Below are 8,543 nucleotides of genomic sequence, written 5' to 3'. Positions count from 1 at the left end.
TTCATCTGAAGATCAACACTTGTTTTGCTTCTACCTCTTTGCTATTATGAATAATGCCGCTATGAACGTGAGATTGCAAATATCTCTTCAAGACACTACTTTCTATTACTTTGTCTATGTACTTAGAATTTAAATTACTGGTTAAATGGTAATTTTGTTTTCAGTTTTTTGAAGAATGACCATACTGATCCCATAATGGTGGAGAAATCTTTCACTTCTTTGGTTGAGCTTAATTCTCAATATTTGTGGGGTTTGATGATGTTGTAAGTGGAATTATTTTCTTAATTCCCTTTACAGCCTGTTCATTTAACCTACATTTTTGCTTATCTTTAAAAAGCTTCATTCTTGGGCGCCTGGGTGGCTCAGTTGGTTAAGCAACTGCCTTCGGCTCAGGTCATGATCCCAGAGTTCCGGGACTGAGTCCTGCATCGGGCTCCCAGCTCCACAGGGAGTCTGCTCCTCCCACTGACCTTCTCCCCTACCATCCTCTCTCTCACTGTCTCTCTCTCAAATACGTAAATAAAATCTTTAAAAAAAGAAAAAGAAAAAAAGCTTCATTCTTAGTCCTGATCTCAGCACGTGCCCCGAGCTCTCCACCTCCCCCTGCCCTCCAGCCCAAGGCCCCCAGAACCCAGGGCACAGTCCCAGCAGCAGCACAGAATGTGGCCAGTAGCAAGTAGTGCTATAGAACCACTACATCAACAACCTCATGCGGCCTGTCAGGATGGCCATCATGTGCTATGAGGACTCCCCTTCCATCTGGGCCACCAATCTGGGGAAATCTTTGTCAACATCATGCCAGCTGAGGTTGGTGTCCTGGTTGGCAAAAACAGGTCAAGATCTCTCACAAGTGGGCTGACACCTGGAGACCAAAAATGTTCTGTTATCCTCGACTCACTGGTGCGGGACAGAAAATTTACCATGGATCTTCCTACCAAGAGCATCAGCAGAGCTCCCACTTTCAACATCACTGTGACCATGACTGCTGCGATGCTAGTCCTGTTGATGGGCAAAGAAGGTGTTCACGGTGATATGATCAAGAGGAAATGTTATGAAATGGCCACCCACCTGTGGCGTTGCCAGTACTGACCTTGTCTGTCCCTTTCCTCCACCACTCCCACTACTTTTGCCCCCCTTTCCTTCCCATACACTCACATACACCATTTTAATTTGAGGAGGGACATGACCCCACATCCCTTATTGCTGCCAAAACTATGTGGCTGGGGGCTGGGGCTAGATGGACAGACACCTCGCCCTACACATACCTATCCTGTGTGTGGCTGGAAAACTTTTTTGAGAATTTTTTTAAGATTTTATTTATTATTTGAGAGAGAGAGACACAGAGAAAGAGGGAACACAAGCAGAAGCAGAAGGAGAGGGAGAAGCAAGAATCCCACTGAGCAGGGAGCCCGATGCGGGGCTCGATTCCAGGACCCTGGGATTTTGACCCTCGCCAAAGGCAGATGCTTAATGACTGAGCCACCCACCCAGGCACCCCAAGGTTTTGTTTTGTTTTTTTAATAAAAGGGATTCTACTAACAAAAAAATAAAGTAAAATAAAAAATAATAAAGATCTTCATTGTTTAATTTATAAAATGCATCCACATGTCAGGTCCTCTTATTTCATAGATAGCTCTGGAGGCTGGGAAGTCCTCGATTATGGCACCAGCAGATTTGATGTTTGAAAGGGCTCACTTCCTCATTCATAGATGGCACCATCTCACACCTTCATATGGTTGAAGGAGAGAGATAGGTTTTGAGACACCTGTTTATACCTCTCCCACCTCCAATTTCTCTTCAGCCACAACTTAGAGCAGCCGCCTCTGGAACCATTTCTCCTCTTAAGAGCAGAAACCAAGCATACATTTTGCAAATTAGTGGCTGTCCCATTTTACAAGAGGAAGAAAGTCAGGAGCCAGAATAATGCGTTCTATGGCCTTAATCACATTGCCTATGGACTCCTACCTCAGAAATACCACGAATGATAGAGATGTATGAAAGGAATGAAAAAAGTCCATCTAAAGAAGTTCCCTTTTTCCTCCTCAATGAAGGAAGTATTTTGTCATGCACAGTTGATACGGATTTGAATAAATAATAAAGTATATGCTTCTCTATCTGTCCAACAGAGGTTATTTGGATAACTTCTAAGATGTAAAATAAGGCATGTTATGTTATTAAGTTCATCATGATGATTGGTTATTGATCTGGCAAGGGACCGGCAATATCATTAACAGACACTGCTCTGTGATTGATTTAAATATAATCCTTAAAATAGTTTTTATTAAAATGTCAAGTGATAATTTAATAATTCTTTTTGTCTAATCAATGTTTAAATATTTTTCACTTTGATCACATCTTAAAATCCAGTCTACAAATTTAAGGCATTTGCTTTATCTCTCAATTTAGAAATTTACTTTCTCTCTCATGAAATATAAAGAGACAGATTTTATTTTTTTAAAGATTTTATTATTTATTTGACAGAAAGCACAAGCAGGGAGAGTGGAAGAAGGAGAGGCAGGCTCCCCACTGACCAGGGAGCCTGATGGGGGACCCGATCCCAGGACCCCAAGATCGTGACCTGAGCCAAAGGCGGTTGCTTAACCAACTGAGTCACTCAGGCACCCAAGAGACAGATTTTAATATAGAGATAAAAAGATACAGGTATTATAAATATATAGATATTGCTAAATCATTTGAGAGTCAGGTGCATATATTACAACACTTCACCCCTAAATACTTCAACATTCATCTCCTAAGGAAAAGGACATTCTCCTTTACAACCTTAATACAATTACCACATTTAGATAATATTAATTCAATGCTATTGTCTTATATATAATCCATATTCAGATTTTCCTTGTCCTTTCAAAGTGGGTTTTGGGGATGTCTGTGGTATGTATGTTTATTTCCAACCCAAGATCCAATCAAGGATCACACATGGCATTTAACAGTTATCTCTTTAATGTCCTTTAATCTAAAACAGTTATTCAGCTTCTTAGTCCTTTTTAGCCTTTCATGATATGGACATTGAGAAGAATCTAAGCCAATTATTTTGAAAGATACCCCTCAGTTTGGGGCGCCTGGGTGGCTCAGTCTTTAAGCATCTGCCTGTAGCTCAGGTCAGGATCCCAGAGTCCTATGATCAAGCCCTACATCAGGTTCCCCGCTCAGCGGGGAGTCTGCTTCTCCCTCTCCCACTCCCCCTGCTTGTGTTCTCTCTCTCACTATCTCTTTCTGTCAAATAAATAAATAAAATCTTTTTAAAAATAAAATAAAAAAGAATACCCCTCAGTTTAAATTGACCTGTTCAGGGTGCCTGAGTGGCTCAGTTAGTTAAATGTCTGCCTTCAGCTCAGGTCATGATCCCAGGGTCCTTGGATTGAATCCTTGGTTGGGCTCCCTGCTCAGTGGGGATCCTGCTTCTCCCTCTGCCCCTTCCCCTCTTTGTGCTCTCTCTCACTCATTCTCTCTCAAATAAATAAATCTTTAAAACAAATTAATAAAATATATTGACCTGTTCCTCATGATCAGGTTTAGATTGGACATTTGGGGCAGGAGTACTGTGTGGTTGCCACTGGGTCATTCCAAGCGCATTTCATCAAGGAACACAAGTCAGTTTGTCCAATTACTGGTATATTAAATTGGATATATTGGTTACAATGCCCTTGACAGATTGAAAAGTTACCTAACAAGTTATCTGTGGTGTGGAATTAAGATTTTAACACCACCAAGTTGTAACAAACAAATTTGTCCCAAAGCTTTATAGTTTTATGCAGAAATTATATAACTCTTATTACAACCCAAATTCCAAGTCTAATAGTTTATCTTCTCCCCAGCTAGTTCTGAGCCCTCCCTCCAGTTCTCCTCCCACTCCTCCAACCTTTAACCCACAGCTTATTATGCTATCTTTTCTCATCTCAGTCTTTTCTATTTTTCCCTTTGAGCCCGCATTCCTTCATCAGCAAGTCCTCCCATACCCTGGGAGTTCCACCCTTCCACGAGTTCTCCCTATACCTCCAGAGTTAACTGAAACCTACACTTCCCACCAACCTAGGGCTCAGCACCCCTGTGGGCTCTTTCTAGTGAAGAGCTATCCCTTCCCGTTTCTCAAGGGATTCAGGGACAATATTCTCCCATCTTCTTTTGCCTTCAGACAACTCTACTTCCACACCAGTCTTTGAAAGCCATGCTGTGCTTCTGGACCACCTTCCACAGCTCCTCCTAAGTGTCATCTGCCAATCTCCAGAGCTCTCCTCCCATGATCATGGCACCTGGTTATTTTTTTTTTCCTCTGTCTTGGCTACTTTCATCCTTCTTTGGGACCCAATATCCTTTTTTATTTTTTTTTAAGTTTTCTAACAGTATCACATTTCTTGAACATTTTAAACCCTAAAGATTTTACCTTCATTCTTCAGCTGTCCACATCCATCACCACAGCTTGGATCTTAAAATCACCCAGAAAAGTCTCACATCTAAAATCTCAAACTCTAATATCCCCTCATCCTTCAAGCTTCACCCCACCTGACTCTACTGTACATGTAATCTTTGACCACATCATGCTGAAGCATCTCAACTCCTTCTTCTCCTCCAAGTGTAACCCTATACAAACTCCCTGTGCAATTGCAAGGCCATCACCTCCTCAACCCCCTTTGCAATGACTTACTAGAATGACCTACTCACTCACATTCTCTTACTTGTACAGTTGCTAAGCTCTTCAGGAAAAATTGTGAGGAGCTCCTGCTTCCCCATTTCCCCAACTGCTCCTCCCCAGGCACCATCCCAGCCACAGTATTACCAGCCACCCTGGCTTACACACCTGAAATATTAAAAGTTAACAGTGATTCATCTCCTTCCTTGGGGCGCCTGGGTGGCTCAGTGGGTTGGGCCTCTGCCTTCGGCTCGGGTCATGATCTCGGGGTCCTGGGATCGAGCCCCGCATCGGGCTCTCTGCTCAGCAGGGAGCCTGCTTCCTCCTCTCTGCCTGCCTCTCTGCCTACTTGTGATCTCTCTCTCTCTGTCAAATAGATAAATAAATAAATCTTTAAAAAAAAAAAGTTAACAGTGATTCATCTCCTTCCTTAACCTCCAGCATGAAATCCATCTGCAAGTGCTTAAGGTCTGTCTCCAAAACATATGCCAGCATCCAACCACTTGTCATCACATTTGCTAGTAACACTAGAGTCCAGGCCACCATTGTCTCTCCCTTGAAGTACTCCCATCACTTACCAGAGAGCCTTTCTTATTCTACCCTAGCCTTACTCCATAACACCTTCCCCACCCAGGAACCAACATAATCTTTCTAAATATCACTGCCCTGACTAAAACCTTTTCATGGCTTCCTACTACACTTAGAACTAAAGTCATTGTCCTTAACTTCAGTTGCTGAACCCAGACTGACCTCACCTCTACCTGCTTTGGGTGCCTCAGCTCATCCCACTCTTTCTTCAGAGTACCAGACTCACTGCTGGCATAAGGCACTTGCATTAGCTTTGTCCTGTCCTATACCTTTGATAACCAGTGTCTGGCTCCTCTAGTCATTCAGGTCTCATCTTAAATATTACTTCCTCAGAAAGTCCCCTCTAGGGGCGCCTGGGTGGCTCAGTGGGTTAAAGCCTCTGCCTTCCGCTCAGGTCAGGATCTCAGGGTCCTGGGATCAAGCCCCGCATCAGGCACTCTGCTCAGCAGGGAGCCTGCTTCCCCCTCTCTCTCTGCCTGCCTCTCTGCCTACTTGTGATCTCTGTCTGTCAAATAAATAAATAAAATCTTTAAAAAAAAAAAAAGAAAGAAAGAAAGAAAGAAAGCCCCCTCTAACAATCTAATCCATAGAAGCTCCCCAACCCTCCCTGTCACACCACTCGATTTTACATAGCACTAGGCCCTGGTATCATGCTTATTTATGCATTTGTCCCTGTTTGTCTTCCGCCACTAGAATGTAAGTCCATAGGGAGGAAATTTGTTCACCACTATACTCACTAGCACCTAAAATGTTGCCTGACAAAAAAACAGGCACTCAAAAAACCTTTGCTGAAAATAATGTACATTGGAAACAAATATAAATTTATGACTTCACTATGTTTTCTCATCAGTAAAGTGAAGAAGAATAAGATTACATAATGTATAGGATAATGATGAGAATCATAGAGTTAATGATATGTATAAAGGGCTGAAAACATGCTATACTGTTTGCTATAGTTTGCTATCATTATTTGTTAAATAATTATTTAACTGTTTGCTATAATTATTTGTTAAATGAATGAAATAACAAAAACAAAAAGGGTTACCACTCAGTAAAAAAAACTCTGCCAGACCATCCACATACTGATTAGCTAGTTTCATTTAAAAATATTTATCAACTGCCTACTGTCTTCCTGTTGCTATAAGTGGCCCTGTAGTTATTAAATATATGTGTGTATATATGTAGTTTCAGTCCTTCCAGAGCTCATGTTTTAGTAGAGATCATGGATTCATAAACAAAGATTTAAAATGTATTATGGGGGTGCCTGGGTGGCTCAGTGTGTTAAAGCCTCTGCTTTCAGCTCAGGTCATGATCCCAGGGTCCTGGGATCGAGCCCCGCATCAGGCTCTCTGCTCGGCAGGGAGCCTGCTTCCTCTTGTTTCTATGTCTGCCTCTCTGCCTACTTGTGATCTCTGTCAAATAAATAAATAAAATCTTTTTTAAAAAATGTATTATTATAAATACTCTAATGTAGATATTTACTAAATGCACTAGGAGTGATTAGTACTGTAAGGAAAATCCAGGAGCTCTCCACCAAAAAGAGGACATACGAGCTGGACCTTTCTTTCACACTGAGGAAAGAAGCAGCACTGTAAGCAGAGGTAACAGCAGTAGCAAACATCCATCCAGGCCTCAGTTCCCCTGTTCCGCCACCAGCCCAATTCATCACCCCACCTATAGACCCAGTCCTACCCCTGCTCCAGTGATGAGGTGATATAGTGACATCCTGATGGGCCCAATGTCACAAGAGATCAAGTGGAACTAAGGCTACTGTCTGTCGGGCGCCCATTCATTTCATCCTGAATCAGGAGTATAAGTGCCTGTCCTAGCTGCCAAGCACTGTCCACAAAAGCATGCTGGATCTCTGGGATCCATTTGCCCTGCCATCTCACACACATGGAACAAGTAGAAGCCTCCCCCATCTTACCTTGATAATAAATCAACATCATCACTGAGTTGTAAATTGGTTTGCCATTCCTTCTTTTGCACTCCCATGGGATATCTCAGAAATCCTTATTTACCTGCCTGGGCCCTTTCCCAAACCATATACTCTTTAAGAGCTTCCCAGATAGCCTTTCTGATTCTACTCTTGCCTCATTCCACAATACCTTCCCCACTCAGCAGCTCCTGTGATCTTTATAGGTTTTATGATTGCATAGTGCCTGGCATGAACCAGGCACTCAAAAAATGTTTCAGGAATGAGTGAGTGACTGAATGAACAAAATAACCCACAAATGGATGGGTGTAAGACTTTATTATATATGCACACATCCTTTTTATTTTCAGTAATATTTATATAGATATGCTAAAAATATTGCTGTCTAGATATTATGCTGCATATCAATATCATTTCATGTGAAATGTTAGAAAATATTAGAAAGAATATAATCGATAATATGGTATATATCTGAACATACTAAATATAAACATAAAATGTTAGTTAGCTATAGGTAGATAATAAATCTATTAAAGTAGAAAAAACTAAATGTTTATTTTTGATTAAAAGAAAAACTATTATTTTTTTACTGCTCTTGGGACATATAGACAGTATACACAGTATACATATAACCACTCAATGCTATCACTAAATGGGAAAGGAAGCTCTGTTTTATTTTGTTCTCTTCAATTTCCTGCCTTGTTTTTCATAGGATGTTTCCTAAAAGAGCAAATAACCACTAAACCCAAACTTAATGGGGAAAAAACCATACATGTTTATGTACCATGTGTTATTACCTACCAATCAGAAGAGTTGCGGGTAATTAGACCATGTTTTTTTTGTTTTGTTTTGTTTTGTTTTTTTAAATCAAGGGCCACTTCTCCCTATACTGGCAGATTTCCACTTGTTTGCCTAAATTCTGTTTGCTTGCCTTGGGTCTGACAGGCAAAGGATATGGCCAGCTGGTTCCCAGAGCAATTCACTCCCTGGTCTGAAGAAGGCCTATGAGACATGTCATAAAACAGCTGCCTCTATCTCCCCAACCAGCCAGAAACAAGCAGAGCAGAACAAAACCTTGAATAAAAAAAAAAAAAGAAACCTCGACTTTTCATGCAAGGACAAAAGGTGGTTATTAGGCATACCAGGGAGGTTCTTTTATACCTGATAATTACATATAAATTCAGGACATGTAACAAGAAAAAATCATTTCCCTCTTCATTTCCTTAAAAATGTGATTTCTGCAGTCATTATATAATTACTGGTATTTTTCAGTAACATTATTAGGAATAAATGGGTTACTGTTTCTGAAATTATCATAAAGATAAAAATACTGAACTTCCTTGTTAGAACTCGTTGTTGAGTAGGTGAAAA

General features: G+C 41.0%; 1 pseudogene; it reads left to right on the top strand.

Moving 5' to 3' along the window:
* Positions 1-724: 724 nt before the first annotated feature.
* On the top strand, positions 725-1,089 carry LOC116868031 (annotated as a pseudogene).
* The last annotated feature ends 7,454 nt before the right edge of the window (positions 1,090-8,543 follow it).

The sequence above is a fragment of the Lontra canadensis genome, unplaced genomic scaffold (genome assembly GCF_010015895.1).
Source record: "Lontra canadensis isolate GAN:19392208 unplaced genomic scaffold, GSC_riverotter_1.0 scaffold14, whole genome shotgun sequence".
Taxonomy (NCBI): Eukaryota; Metazoa; Chordata; class Mammalia; order Carnivora; family Mustelidae; genus Lontra; species Lontra canadensis.
The sequence above is the reverse complement of the archived record's forward strand: the minus strand, read 5'-3'. Positions and strand labels throughout refer to the sequence as shown.